The sequence below is a fragment of the Argiope bruennichi genome, chromosome X2 (genome assembly GCF_947563725.1).
Source record: "Argiope bruennichi chromosome X2, qqArgBrue1.1, whole genome shotgun sequence".
NCBI classification, from domain to species: Eukaryota; Metazoa; Arthropoda; class Arachnida; order Araneae; family Araneidae; genus Argiope; species Argiope bruennichi.
The window spans coordinates 42,248,187-42,263,904 of record NC_079163.1 but is presented as its reverse complement, the minus strand read 5'-3'; the positions used below and the strand labels follow the sequence as shown (position 1 = coordinate 42,263,904).

Genomic DNA, 15,718 nt, shown 5'->3' with positions numbered 1-15,718 from the left:
CTACTGCCAAGTTAGGGTGAAACAGAGTATAGAGGGGCTATAGAGAATGCACATTTCTCACATTGATAAGAGAATGATTGATGATTAAGGGTCCTTTTCCTTGAAATATTTACCTTTTTTTCTCACGGTAAAACTAAGTTCTCACTAAGAATTTGTCTCTTCTAAACATTGACATTATGATATCTAATAGATAATTATATTTTACAAAAAAATAAAGAAGATAGATGTCTAAAGAGGACATTTTCACTTAACGAAATTTGAAAACTATATCTTAGCTAGAATAGGATACCTAACACATAGGGAATTGAATTTTTAGGCTATGACAAGACAAGTTTTGACTTTGAATTCAGGTTTTAGTGATACAACTATATAAATTAACAACAAAAAAAAATCTAATGTAATTGGTCAGTAAATACACTCATGTCCAAAATTAAAGTCACAAACACAAAATCTGCGAAAAATGAAAAACTATTTACTGTGTTGCCACGAAATTTGGCACAGAGGTACACTACAATGGTAGAAAGAACATAGACACAAAACAACATGGAAAAGATTTTAATTGGGAATTAAGAAATAGGATATATAAAAAAAGTGCTACATTATGAATCAGAGATGAAGCATTTATCTCGGGAAAAGCCTGCCTAATATGGAATGTGACCACCGTGCACTGCTATACAGGCTTCACAACGAGCTTTCATACTGTTTATGAGGGTGTCATTAAATGCTTGGAGCAACAAAGCCCATTCTTCCAAAAGCGCGGCTTTTAACTCTTGGAGGGTATTAGGAGGGGGGTTACGCTGTGCAGTGGCTCTTCCGAGACCATCCCAAACATGTTCAATAGGATTGTGATCCGGAGTCTTCGAGGGCCAGTCCATACGTCGAATATCCTTTTCCACAAGAAAATCATCAACGATCTGGGCTCTGTGTGGAAGCGCGTTTTCATTCATAAGCATTAAGTCTGGGCCAAAAGCACCCCGGAACAACCTCAGATAGGCTTCAAGGATCTCATCCCTATAGCGATGTGCATTGACAGTACTCGCATCGGAGACGTGCAGTGTGTACGACTGCCCAACATTATGCCACCCCAGATAAGGATTCCTCTGCCACCAAATCTGACGATTTCTTTTACATAGGAGGGATGATAACGAGTTCCTCGCTCTCTATATGAAGATTCGACGAGTGTCACTTGGACTTGCTATGTCCAAGAATGATATGTTAGACACCACAACAACGGCCTTTTCTGTTGGATGCAATTAAGGGGACGCACTCAACTGGTTGCCGGGCATAAAGAGCCTTCTCTGCTAGACGTCTGTATACGTTTTGTCTGGAAATTCTTATTCCAGACGCAGCAGCAAGGTCACGAGCAAGTTGAGGAGCCGTTGTCAGTCTATGCCGTCGTACGCTTAATGCCAAATAGCGATCCTGTGCAGGCGTCGTTGCTCTGTGACGGCCCTGGCCGGCCTTCCTGGTTACAGTACCACTTGTTTGGAATTGATTCCACAACCTGGACACGACCTTAGTAAAACAAGGCCTCACAACTTATTTGTGACGTCACACGGGTAGGATGATTGGCTGCCATGAGCAGAATCCCGCTTTCTTCCTTGATGTTTTTGTATATTTTAAATTCACTTAAAAATAACTTATTATTAATATTAAGACATTTACTTTGCATAAAATTCAAAATTATTTATTTTTCCCCCTGTGTGAATAAGAGAAACGGCATGGTAGAAAATCTTAAGGTCCTCTATAGCTTATTGACCATTTAATAACATTTAAATCACAATGTAAATTTATTATATACATTGGGGTATTATTGTTAGTTTTTCTTGTTTTAATGGAGATTTTCGTTTTTATTTTATTAAAAATCGTTTTGTTTTTTCCCTGAAAATATTTTTTAAAGCTTACAATTAAATTAATCTAATACTTTTTTAAGCTTTTGGTGATTTTTTTTATTCTTGTGACAGGTAATACTTGTATTTTATAAACATAAAATTGTTTATTTCTCAAATTACTCATGATCTTTCAAATAAAATATTAATGTATTTAATATAAAATTTAAATTTTACACCAACTATTTCTGTTGATAAAAAAGAATTACTTTCACAGCTTTTTTTTTCACATTAAGAATTGTTTTCATTTAATATATTAGTTTATTAAATTGTAATTCATACAATTTAATAAACTAGCTTTTATTATATCTGATTTTACATTTCAATGCATTTATAATTAATTTCATTTCAACCTGTAGAAACAGTAAAAGAAAACACAAATAAAAAAAAAATCACACACTATTTGAATCATAACATTTTATTTACAGAGAGACAATAACAGAATACATTTTGTTTTCCAACTTTATTATAAATTTCACACAGACAAATGAAAATAATTATAATATTGAATAAAGTTAAAATACAAACTTACAAATTACTTCCAATTTGGAAGAAATTAATAAAGAATGACTTACCTTAGGAGCTTGAGAAGTGCCTAGACAAATAAAAATTATTTTGTTTGCTTTTTGAATTATACTCCAAGTATTTGATTTAAAGTTTTTAAATTTTAGAATTAAATCAGAAAAAGTGTTGATTTTTTTCTGTCTCCTCTCTTTTTGCTATGTCCTGGAGACTGCTATTTAAAGCTGCTTTTAAGTTTTCCCATTTTTTTATGTTGTCCTATCTATTGGAGTTTCTCTTCTTGCTTTTGATTCTGAGGAAAAGTATGAGGGTAAATTAAGGAAAATTGAAGGTACAGCATCAGGTACAAGCCTAGAAAAAAAAGAAGAAAAAAAAAGTGGAATTCTTTAGATAAAAAAAAAAAATTAGTAATTTATTAAAACAAAATCAAAAACAGAATAGATATTTTCTTAATACATAAACTAAAAGTTAATGTATGTTGGACAGTAGTATATAAAATCATATTGAGTATTAAATAATAAAATTTAAAATCAGCAGAAACATTCATTCATCCAAAATAAATACCTAGTTCAATATTATGTTGGAATATCTATAGTAATTATTTATACTACCATTCAAGTAATACAATATTTTACATCAATTAATCAATTGATTTTACACGGTATGAAAAATGGATTTAAAAACAATAACTTTTCATTACTTTTAAAAAAAGTTTCAGATATTTTGTAAAAGTTACATTCATTTATAATTATAGATTGTGTATAACTAATGATATTTAAAAATAATAAACAAATAAAAACTACATTTTCTAAACCTATATAAGCATGCAATTCATATTATTTTTACAACTATATGTAACTTTTTTACATAATATTTTAGAATAAAATATAAGTTTAATCTTCTACAATCTATAGTCATGATATATATAATTAAAAATTAAGTTTTATTATTCATTAAATGATTTAAACTTTTTTATAAGAGCATAATAACAATAAATCACTTAAGTACTTCGTAAGATTTTGGTGATAATTATTAAAAATTTCTAAAAATAATTGCCTTTTACACTCTAGTGGTACTTGAATAAGTTCTCCTGTACTGGTATTAAACGTTTCTCTAACTGTTAAAAACTGATATTCTTGAAAATGTTTAGCACAGACCTAAATGTTAGCAACAAATATTAGGCCTAAATCAGATTTAAAAAAATATGTATGAAGTATAACTAAAAAGATACAGAAACAAAACATTTTAAATATTAGGAACAAATAAACAAAAGACTATGAGAAGCAACAATAAAACAGTTTTTAACAATACCAGTAACAATAAAACAGAAGTTTTTTATTTAGCTCAAGCAAACAATACCAAAATAATTGGAAGCATAAGCAACTAAATGTAGAGCAAACAAAAATGACAGAAGATAAATGGAAGTTATACATAATTTTAAATGTTTCGTATTTCAAAAGAATTAAATAACTAAAAATTGTACAAAAAAAAATCAAACTTACCTTACTATATTTAGTTGGTACGAAATCGTCCCGCTTTATTGCAAAGATCCATGCTCTTCTAGACTTCTTTCATCGTTTTTAAACGAAAATACAGAAACATTGGAGCTATTTTTTGTGTAATTACTTTTACAATTGGGAACACAGCACGCACTAGGCATCTTCATTACGATAAATTAAAATTAATATGCAAAAAGATCAGAAAACTTTCAAACAAAGCCAATAACATATTAGCCATTCTTCACTACGATAACGACTATCGTTTTCTACAGAATTCATCCAACCTCATGACGTCACGGGCTGAAAGCGTTGGGAGTTGTGAGGCCTTGTATTACGCAGGTCGTGACCTGGATGCCACTTGTAACCATCGAGCCACCTCCGCTTGAGACTGCCCAGCTTCAAGCCTGCCAAAGGTTCTCCATCTCAAGGCATCTTCTAAACGATTATGAGAACTCATTCTCACTGGAAACAGGTTAATTTTTTTGTTTTAATGCAATATTCACAAAATTGCAGGCAAAAATCCTAGATGCCTAAACGATCTAATTTCAGTAGTTCCTTCAAAACTAATGCTAAACAACATTTTTTTCCCACAACAAAGGTTAATATCGTGTTAGCGGTCCTTCACAATATATAAAATATAATTTGTTTAAATTTAACTGTTAGCCACCACTTTGAAAAACATTTTTGTGACCTTAATTTTGGACATGAGTGTAGAATCGTTGGAGCGTTCCAAACAATTATCATTCTATATATTTTATTTCCTTCGCAATTATATTTATTGCATTAAAAGAACATTAGTTTGTTGTTGCTTACTTTAAAAGGAGTATTTTTGAAAATAGCAGATATGTTTTATAATTCTTTTATTTATTTCAATATGAAACGTGCAAAAATTACTCTGATAAACATAACGATGTATAAAATTATATGCATTTATTTTTCGAACTCAAAAACACAATGCTTTAAATATATCAAATTTGGTATGTGATTTTATGACCATAATTTTTATTTCAATCAAGGGAAAAAGAAAAAAAACCGTGCCATAAACGAAAATTTTATTTTCAGATATTAGTGCCCATTTGCCAGGGATTAACCGCCAAAAAAATTGGCCGAGAATCAGACGGTAGATTCAGTAAAAAATGCTAAATTCATGCCAAAGATTAATATTTCATAACTATTCTACACCATGCAAGGCGTTCTTGGCACCTTTATTAAAGAATGCCAGAAAGTTTTACAGAGACCACTCCAGCTGTCTTTTTTTTAAAATTATTATTTTATTTATTATTATTTGTTTTATTTACTTAAGAAAATATCTCAGATTCAACGACTGAATAAAATTGTTTGTTTACACTGCCAGCTTAAAGTCCTTACTGAAACGTACTGGCGTGGGAAAAAAAAACAAGCTTTGTCGAAACCATGGCAACGCAGAAGAAGAAAGAGTGAAGAGTAGGGGAAATGAGTGTCCTTGAAACGCGTACAGAAATTACACAGACTATAATCTGAAGCAAAGCTGTATTTTCTTAACACAATAATATAAATTAAATGATGGAAATTTAAGAATGAAAAGTAAAAATGAAATGTAATGCATATAAAATTTATAATATTTATAAATTAAATAATTTTTTATGCTAATCTCATAAAGCGTTAAAACTAATGTGATATGAAAATCTTTTTTCGATTATTCTTTTAAAATTAGATTAATGAAAAATGATGAAATAATGAAGTAAGTAAAAAAAAATCGGTAAGATAATAATAAATAAGTAAGATAATATAATGATAAAATAAGTAATGAATCTATTTTACGATTGAAATCTCATGGTTCTTATTAGAACTAGACAATACAAGATGCGTGCTTTGTTTAAAAATACCTACCTAACACTAACAAATTTTAAAATGAACATTTTTTCATTCGTAAAAGACTGCGGTCAGAGCCTGACTAAGACAGGGGCATACGGGGCAGTTGGCTCAAGCCCCCACATGAGAGAGGGGCCCCCAAAACGAATAGAAAGTTTATTTTGCGTTTCCTTCTTTAATGAACTTTTTTTAAAAACAAAATATCAATAAAGTGTAAAATCCGACAGTTTTATGTTTGCTTCTTTAATCTATCGTATGAACACACACACACACAAAATCTATATTTCGTAAATCCATGGCTTTCTAGAGTGGAATTAAGCTAAATTTTCGCAATTACGATCTACAAATTTGGCCAATCAAAAGCCTGTATTTTTACATATTGCAAAATGCTATATGTTCACAAAAATACGGACTTCAAATTGCTAAAAAAATCTTTACATTTTCTAATTATAAATTTAAATAGCATTTTTGTCAAATTTTGGCACTTTAGATGTGCTGTATCCTTTTAATGATGGACATAGAATTGTCAGAAAATCAATGAAATGGACAGAACGTTATTTCGTCTGACCATTGGAGGGGGGGGGACTTTATATCTATTTTAGGTTCTAGTCAATATTCTTGTTATATTTCTATAATGAGGTGAAAATTTTAAATACCTCCATAAAGTTTGGTTCTTCATTTCTAGGGTTTATACAAAAACCGGTTTTCGAGTTCGATATTTCCAAAAAACCGGTTTTCGAATTTTTGTCAAAAAAAAAATTGAATAGGGAAAAATATTTTATTTTTCCCTATTCAATTTTTTAAAAATTTATATAGAATGACAAAAAACGAAATCAATATCAAAGTTAAAATATAAAAAATAAAATTAAAGATTATATATACATATTGCTTACACAAAATAATGAAAACTCAAACAAAAATTTCAAATAATAATTATATTATTTTCACTAATTTTAATTTCTCCTAAGAAAATAAGATTTTAAAAAAACAGCCACTGAACGGTGGCTAAGCCTCGTTCTTGTTTTGGACACAATATTGCCTGAAATTGAAAATACTCGTTCACTAGTTACTGAGTTTGGCATCAAATTACAAATCTCAGTTTTTTTTTTGTTTTGTTGTTGTTCTTTTTATTCGTTTGTTCAAATAATGAAAATTCAGCTTTCAGTGTCTTTGGATTTGTAAGTTTTTCTTCGGGGACTTCAAGAAACAAAACAATTATATTATTTCCGACAATTATTTTATGAACTGCTTTCAAATGATTATGTAGATTGCTCCTAGATGATCCTTTGCAGCTCAACATATTATTACAATGATTTCAGATTGCCTCGTCTATTCCGAACTTTTTGAAACTATCCCAATCTTCATTTTTATATAAAAATGAAATTAAAGTTATTGAATAAATATTTTTGACGTTTATTTTACAATTTTATTATTTTAACTATTAATATTAATGCAATTTAAAATAATCTAATCTACACATTTTCTAGGAATTTTGAAAAAAAAAAGACACTTCTTAATCTAATTCCAATGCTTGCTAAAGACAAAATTTATGTTAAAATGTTGTGAAAGAAAATATGGAATATTTTAACACCCTGTGTTTTATTTAAAATTCTATTAAACAGAAGCCATAACTTTTTATTTTACATTAATTTTTGATAGAAGAAATTTATATAATAAAATTTAAATTTTAAAATAGAAAATATAAACATAAAAATTAAACATACTTAATACTTACGTTATTTTTACCAAATATAACAACCTTATATTTTTGTTTCCAGTTTTCACCTTCACAATATTAAGCAAACCTGTCGTGAGACAGATCGGATTGTGAGACCACATTTCGACAATTCCATTTCATTAAGGGGTAAGATGCGGAACGATGAGCACCTTTGACCTTGGATTTCTCGCATTAGATACTTTTTTAGTTCTATTTTTTTCATGTGTATGTGAGTGTTATGTCATTTTTGACAGCATTTTATTTTAACTGAATATTTCATATTGATATGGCTAGTTCAAGTGGTGTAAAAAAGCTTTCAGGAGTGGTATGAAGAAAATTTTATATGATATCATTAAATACTGAGATCAAGAAGCAGAAAACGGGGAATTATTTATTCCTTTCACACGTTCTTCGAAACGAGCAAGTCAAATTGCTGACGTTTCTATTAGCACCAACTTCATACCGATAGACAAAACATCCGACGAGAAGCAAGAGATGAACTTTATCAAACTTTTGTTTCTCCTAGAAAAAAAAGTGTAAAGGGATGTTCATGAAAACATATAAATTGACGAATTCGAGGCGCAACTGTGCAGTGCACAAGCACTGACCAACGCAACTTGCAACGATGAAAAAATGTGTTTGCTGCCCGTTGCATAAAATGAATAGCAAATCAAATAAGCTCAAAATTAATTTTTACATAATAATATGAATTATTAAAACCGGTTTTCTTAATTTAAAAACCGGTTTTGGAATGCGACAAATTTACTTTAAAAAACCGGTTTTTTAAAACCGGGTTTGAAAACCGTCAAACCCTATTCATTACTAAAGTATTGAAGCAGAGGTGGCGGGGCCCAAAGAAGTGTTTGCCCCGGGCCCCAAATAGGCGAAGTCGGTACTTTTATGAAAGGAGGTCTCTTAAACTGCAATTTTTTAAAAACAAATAAAACAAGCGTATGCATATATTTTAGATTTCCAATTTTCAAAAACAAATGAAGTCAATATCAACAAATGTAATTGGATTTTTATATATTGATGATTCATCAAACTTAAAATTTATTATTCAAATTCATTTCAAATTATATTTTTCCAAACGTGCTCACATTTTGGAGGATTTACATTTTTAGTCCATCATATGGTAGTTAGTTAATTATTGTGGCTATTGGCTATTATTTTTTTTGTTTGTTTTTTTTATTTAAAACCTTTCTGTTTCGATGTAGAGAATACGTCAATTCTCCTGAAATCTATCCTTTTTATTGTATTTCAGTGTTTGAGAAAAAATCATAAATAACACAATATTTCAATTTAAAAAAAAATTCGACGCAAGTCGTTACTATTCCGAATTTAAATGACTTCATGTTCTAAAAATCTGAATAGCGAAAAAGTTCACTCGAATATAAACAGATTGATTATAAACAAACCAACTGCACAGTTTATTTCACTTCGACTTTAACGGCGATAAAGTCTTCTTTCAACAAATCTAACAGCTTTTGGAGAAACGAATAGGTTAATATTTGGAATCATAAAATTTGTTCATTTTTCGGCACGTAAAATAAAAATTCTCCCCCAATTGTCCGTATCTAAAATCACAAATTTGATTAGATTCCATGTTAGTTCGGCCCCCAGTATGGACTTCTTTTCTCCTTGACTCTGAAGATAGATAGCAGCTTAGAGATCTCTTTGTGGAAAAAAAGAGGGGAAGGCATGAGTATTTTGGGCCGCCTTTCAGATACTTAAAAAAACACGCACCATTCCCCCCCCCCTAGCATTAGCACATGTACGAGGTCATTTGGACCCCAAATTATCAAGCACTCACTCCTTATCTTATTAGCTATTTGCTTAAAATTAAGTATGATCAGAGTATATGAATATTTTTTCATAGCAATAACTTCTTATTTAAGATACAAATGCGATTTTTAATAAGAAAACCCAAAACTAACTTAGCCTTTTTTTCCCGTATCTTTTCTGTATTCTTTTCCTTATGCCATTCATATAAAAGTTATTAAAGTAAGGGGGAAAAAAGCATAGCAAAGCATTCTTAAGTAGTTTTTTTCTGTATAAAAATATTGAAAAAAATAAGAAAAATCTATATTTTACATTTGAAATTTATCGAAAAAAGAAGCTTAAGCATCTACAACTTTGAAAATTCCACAACTTTTGTTTTTCATTTTTATATACATGCTCAAAAAATACATTTAGCATCCTTCATTCAGAATAAAATGATATTTAATATAAATTTTGAGATAATTTATTCATATTTTAAGAGAATGCATTTTATATAAAAAAAGATTTACTGCTTTTTCCCCTAACAGGAAAAGAGTATTCAAAATCTGCCTTTTATTGATTCTCTATCATGATCACTTTCTAAAATGTCATCAATATATTACGAATTTGAGCTATCATACTTTTGTCTGTTAGCAAGAATATCTCTGGATCTTTGCTGATCATGTTCATAGCCGTAACATTAAAATAATCTGAAACGCTTGAACACGTCGGGGTCAATCTGACCCCAATCCTCCTACAAAAAATGAGATACATTGATTCCTTGATGTCTACTGTTCTAACGTCCTTCTTGCTCCCTCATGAAGGTGCAGGATGTAAATTTTTATAAATTCCCAGAGCTTCTAAACAAAAAAAAGGAAGGATGAGATAAAAAAAACGAGGGTGTACTTGACGGGTTAATGAAAGGACAACGAAATCTCTGCCTTTTTCCCTAAAAAGAGGGTTAAAGTATATTCTGTTAGAGTTGACATACTGTTGTTTAAACACCTCAATGAATATGCTTTGAATCAAAAGCATATTTTACTTGTGTTGATATACTAAGCTGCGAAATGCATACTGACATCTCAAGAAATTAAATTTGGAAAAAGTAATTTACTAATATAGAACCCAAAATAGAAAAACTGATTTATATCAGGCAAGTATGTTATTTTTCAATAAAATTTTCTTAGATATAGTCTCATTAGGAGTCAAAATTTCTTAAATTTATGCGGAAATTTAAAATAATAATGAATTGTTAAAAAGCTGTAAAACAAAGCAATAGCAGTAGAAGTAATAAGAACATGTATTTGACAAATGATTAAATGTTGCGCTGTTGATAAAAGTTGCTAGATTATTAATTTTCTATTTCAAGATTTCCTTTATTTTATGTCCTTTGTAGTTTTGGACTTCTCTCTATATATACCGGATGCGGCATAAATTCGTGCAAACTTCAAAAAATCATAATAAAAAAAGTAATGCTCGAAAAAAATTGCGGTTTACGGGAATATGTTCAGGAAGCCTTTGGATTTCGTTATTTTCATTAAAAAAAATGTATTTAAAAATGACCGATAGATGGCGGTCATACCGAGACAGGTTTATGCAAATCAGGAAAACACAGAATATTATAGTACATTTTATTTTAAAGCAAAAGATGCTCAACATGACCGCCACCCAAGGTATTAAGCAAGTGAGGCGCGTAACTACGCCTATTACAGCTGCGTGTAACATGTCGGCACCGATGCCACTAACGGCCAATTAAATAGAATCTTTCAGTTCCATCAAAGTGGCAGGAGAGCCCCGGTAGACACGAGACTTCAGGTATCCCCACAACCAAAAGTCCGCTGGAGAAAGATCTGGCGATCGTGAGGGACACTCATTCTTACATCCTCTGTTTATCACCCTGTCCTCGGTGAATGTGTCTAGGAGGAACGTCTTAACTGAACTAGTAACGTGGGGCGGGGCACCATCCTGCATGAAGGTGACGGAAGATAACGCACGTCTTTGCTGCAAAGCAGGCATAACGTGGTCTCGCAAAAGCCTAAGATAGCGTTCTGCAGTGACGGAACAGGTTTCCCAACCGGATACAGGACAATGATCTTCAATAAAGAAAGGGCCTAGAATAAAGGACGCAGCGAAACCGCACTAAACAGTCACATGTGGAGAATGTAGTGGTTTGGTCGTGTACGCACGAGGGTTTGATGCTGCCCAGATACGACTGTTTTGCGTATTGACGTCACCATGCAATGAAAAGTGGGCTTCATCTGTCCACATGATGTTCAGTAACCATTGTGGGTCACGTTCCATTTGTGCGAGCGCCCATGTTACAAAAGCTTGTCTTTTCTCGCAATCTGCTGGCAACAACTGGTGAAATGCCTCTATCTTGTACGGTTGCAGCTCAAGATTTCGTGTAAAATGCGTCGGATCAACCTTTCCGGAATTCCTGTTATTTTACCTTCTTCACATGTACTGGAACTCCCCGTTGAAGTCTCGGCTACCACATTTTTCAGGACCTTGTGGACAATCAGCGCTGACGGATGGTCTGCCACTTCATGAACGATCCTCTAATCTTCCCGTTTCCTCAAAACGGCGTACTGAATTCAATGTCCCATTCAATGAAATTGGGTTTTTCTTCGCCTTACTTCCTTTCACCGTCCGTAACTGTCGCAATGCGTTAGTCGCGGATTCACCGTTCTTATAGAACAGTTTAACCACTAATGCTCGATCCGGTAGCGATAGCATGCTACTGACGTCGAATGACAGATCCATTTCCAGCCTTGTGTTTTATAGCTATACTGATTTGCATAAACAGTCTCGGTATAACGTGTGAGCTCCATCTATCGGTCATTTTTAAATACATTTTTTAATGGAAATAACAAAATCCAAAGGCTCTCTACATATTCCCGCAAACCGCAATTTTTTTCGAGCATTACTTTTTTTATTATGATTTTTTGAAGTTTGCACGAATTTATGCCGCACCCGGTATAATAGTAGCCAATGAAAATGCATTACCCTAGACTTTGCCATATTTTATACGTGAGCCTGTATAATCACTTAAGTATGATGCAGTCATACAGTCGTATTTCCAACCAAATTGCCCCTTTTTCAACCAATCACCCTTTGTTTTTTACAATATTGTTTGCCCAATTTAAATTTATAATGCCATATAAAAAAACGCAAGTGGTGCATGTTCATTGGCTTCATTATATCATATTTTTATGAATTTTTTTAAATTTTAAATGCCTTTTTTTTTTTTTTTTTTTTTTTTCCATTTCAGCTCCTGTTTTTCCAGCACTTGAAAATTCCTTTATACCATATCATCTTGATTGCAGTTTTTCTTGAAATTTTGTTGTTATGAAAGATTTTTTTTAGTCAATGCAACTTTTATTGTTAATAGCCATTGCTTTTTTTAATGTTAAAAATAGAAACTCAGTAATATTAATTTATTGAACCATGATCTTTTAAATTATTTTTATCAAATGAGATTCCTACAAATTTATAAAACTTCGTTTGTGTGTATTTACTAGGACTGCTGATTTTCTGTTGATCGAAAAATATCGATATTTCTGAGAGATTCATTTTTCGATGCCATTTTTCAAAAAATAACGATATATCGAAAGCATGATCATAAAAAATAGTTCACGATGAATCGCGATACAATAATTCGATATTCACAATTAATTTGCGTTTTTGATTTTGTTTTGGTTATCGGTTAGTGTTTATTTTTGTTGCTCTTCATTTCTATACACCTTCATACAGAATTTTTGTTACCTTTCTAAAAATACGTCATAGTGTAATATATAAATATACTTGTTGTAAGCATGCGTTTTGGAATAAACTATTTTCTGTTCCCTAACTGAATGACACCATTATGGAAAAATGGTTATGGTTATCAGAAGGTTATTGACTGTCCTTTGTTTAATCACTAAATATTCATCTTTAGAAATAAAAGCAAAAAGGATTAATTCAGATTAAATGCACAATTTTATTCGTAGCTCTCATTTTCACACTCAAGCATTCGCATAAAAAGAAAAGAAATTCCCTTATACTTCCGCTTTCGCCTAGTGCATCCCGATAAATCGAGATATAATAAATCAACTTAAATTACAATAAATTAATTAGAAATTACTATATCGAAAAAACGTAATATTATAAAGTGTAACTTGCAGACATTGCTTTGGCATTTAGACACTTTCGGCCGTATTCTCCTAACCGGCTGTAAACAACATCAAGCCAACAGGTAGCGCTTTTCCCGCGTTTCGTCCCGGTAATGGATCATCATTGGTCCAAGTATGTCACATTTTTATCTCCTTACAATTGGCGCCTTAAAATGTTATTGTTATTATACACTTGCTATTTCTTTTCCTTCATTGATTCTATTAACAAGAAATCACATTTCCATTTACAGTTAATAAAATGCACTAATGTCTAGTGACAATCCCATAGAAATGCTTGTGTGATATCAACTCGGCGTTTTTTGGGATTGTTTCTCTGACTTGATTTAATAAGCAGGTAGGCTATAAATTTTTTTTATACTAATATCAATAGTTTTTTAATGAAATTAAATTTGTATCAGACTATTTAATTTCTAAAAGAAATGTATTTTATTAATTTAAAGTAATTTATGCCCTATATTTATGAGAATATCCAAATAAGTTTCAACTGTAAAAAGATTAATTTAAAATCAATCAAAACTGTGTATGAAAATGGGATAATTTTTATGAAAACCAATATCTATTTAAACAAAGCAAATTATTATAAGTCCATTTAAATAATATTATAACATTACTGAATTTTACTGTGCAAGAAAAGAGAATTTATTAGTATCACATATCTAAAACTTTTGTAAAATTTTGAAATTTATTTGAAAGAGTAAACTATTGTTTACTTGAAAATATATAGTTCTGATAAATTTGAATAAGAGTGATATTAATTATGGTTATTTTAGAGTCGATATCTTTATATCAAATATATGCATGATTCATAAATAGTAAACAATCAGATTTTTATGAAAATGCTGTTCAAAGAGTATGTAGCGCAATTATGTACAGCTCATTACGATCGGTTATTCATATGGATTATATTTCCGGAATGATTAATGCAGATTATATTTGAAATTAAAATAAGCGAAACTATATCAAGTCGATATATTTTTATTCCATCGCAAGCAACTGATGTTGCCACTTTTTAAAAAGACAAACTGGCAAAAACAAAGATAATAAAATAAAGATATAGCTGCTACATCACTCCTTCCCCAGTAACAATCGAGTTATGATACAGCTTACATCATGCATTTTATACAAATGTGAGAGGAATACATATATACAAATAAAATTAAATGAAAAAAAAATAATGAACAGAATGTACTTAATCTCGGTAACGCACTGGAAATCTTACATGTCTACCAGAGCGTGTAATTTTTTCCGTTTGAACATTTTTGTTTAACAGATCTGATGGTTGTTTTTCAGTTTCTGGATCTGCTGTCGTCAGTGTTTCGTTGGACAATATTTGGGCATGACCTGAGTCCAGAAGAGGAACATGTATATCAGTTAGCAGATATGCCGGTTTTAATCTATCAATAGATTCATTTGTATCCTTGCCCTTAATTTTAACAGTGAAATATTTATCATGTCTTTTTACAATTAGAAAAGGTCCATCATACGATGGTTCCAAAGGCTGACGTTCTGTCAACGCGTATGAAGACATGTGTACTGTGGCCCAAGTCTTTGTGAATGAAAACAGATTTAGAAGATTTGCGGCGAGATTCTAATGGTTTTAACTGTTGCATCTGTTTCTGTAGGTCTTTTGCAAACGTATCGATATCCCAGCTATTTTTAGTTTTTTCGAAAAACTCTCCCGGCAACCTGATAGATTGTCCATAAACCATTTGGGCAATGGTGAAATTCGTATCTCCACGCAGAACAGCTCTTAGTCCCAACAATACTGTAGGTAAAGTTTGAGTCCATTTAATGGAATTATGCGCTCTTATTGCGGCTTTTTAGGTCCGATGGGTCCTTTCAATTTTCCCATTGCATTGTGGGTGGTAAGCTGTTGTTGTACTTATATGGAAACCACATATCATGCCGATACTTGTAAAAAGTTCAGACCTAAATTGACTACCTTGATCGGTAATAACACGATAAGGCATTCCGAAACGTGAAATCCAATGATTATAAAATTCTCGAGCCGCAGTTTCGGCGATCACATTTGCTAAAGGTATGACTTCTATCCAACATGTGAATCGGTCGATGCAAGTAAGACAGTAAGTTTTACCTTCAGCAGTAGGTATATGGCCTATGATGTCAATATGAATAATAGTGAATCTATCATCTACTTCCTTGTAATTGGCAATTTGGGAGTGCGTATGCCTGTTAATTTTATTCTTTTGGCAGTGGATACAAGATTTTCCCCATAGGGCGATATCTTTCCGAATGTTGAACCAAATAAATCTGGAAGATATTTGCTTAACCGTAGATTTCACACCA

General features: G+C 31.4%; 1 protein-coding gene across 4 annotated transcripts in view; it reads left to right on the top strand.

The window, feature by feature from the left end:
- LOC129961114 (ecto-NOX disulfide-thiol exchanger 1-like) overlaps positions 1 to 13,951 on the top strand; it is a 36,193-nt gene extending 22,242 nt beyond the window's left edge. The window contains exons 3-5 of one of the 4 annotated variants that reach the window (XM_056074950.1): positions 4,183 to 4,382; positions 7,540 to 7,625; positions 12,511 to 13,951. The gene's annotated coding sequence lies outside the window, so the exon portion shown is untranslated. Of the gene's footprint in view, positions 1 to 4,182; positions 4,383 to 7,539; positions 9,673 to 12,510 lie in introns of those variants that run through there. The other 3 variants (XM_056074948.1, XM_056074952.1, XM_056074949.1) reach the window with 3 other exon arrangements.
- Positions 13,952 to 15,718: the final 1,767 nt, after the last annotated feature.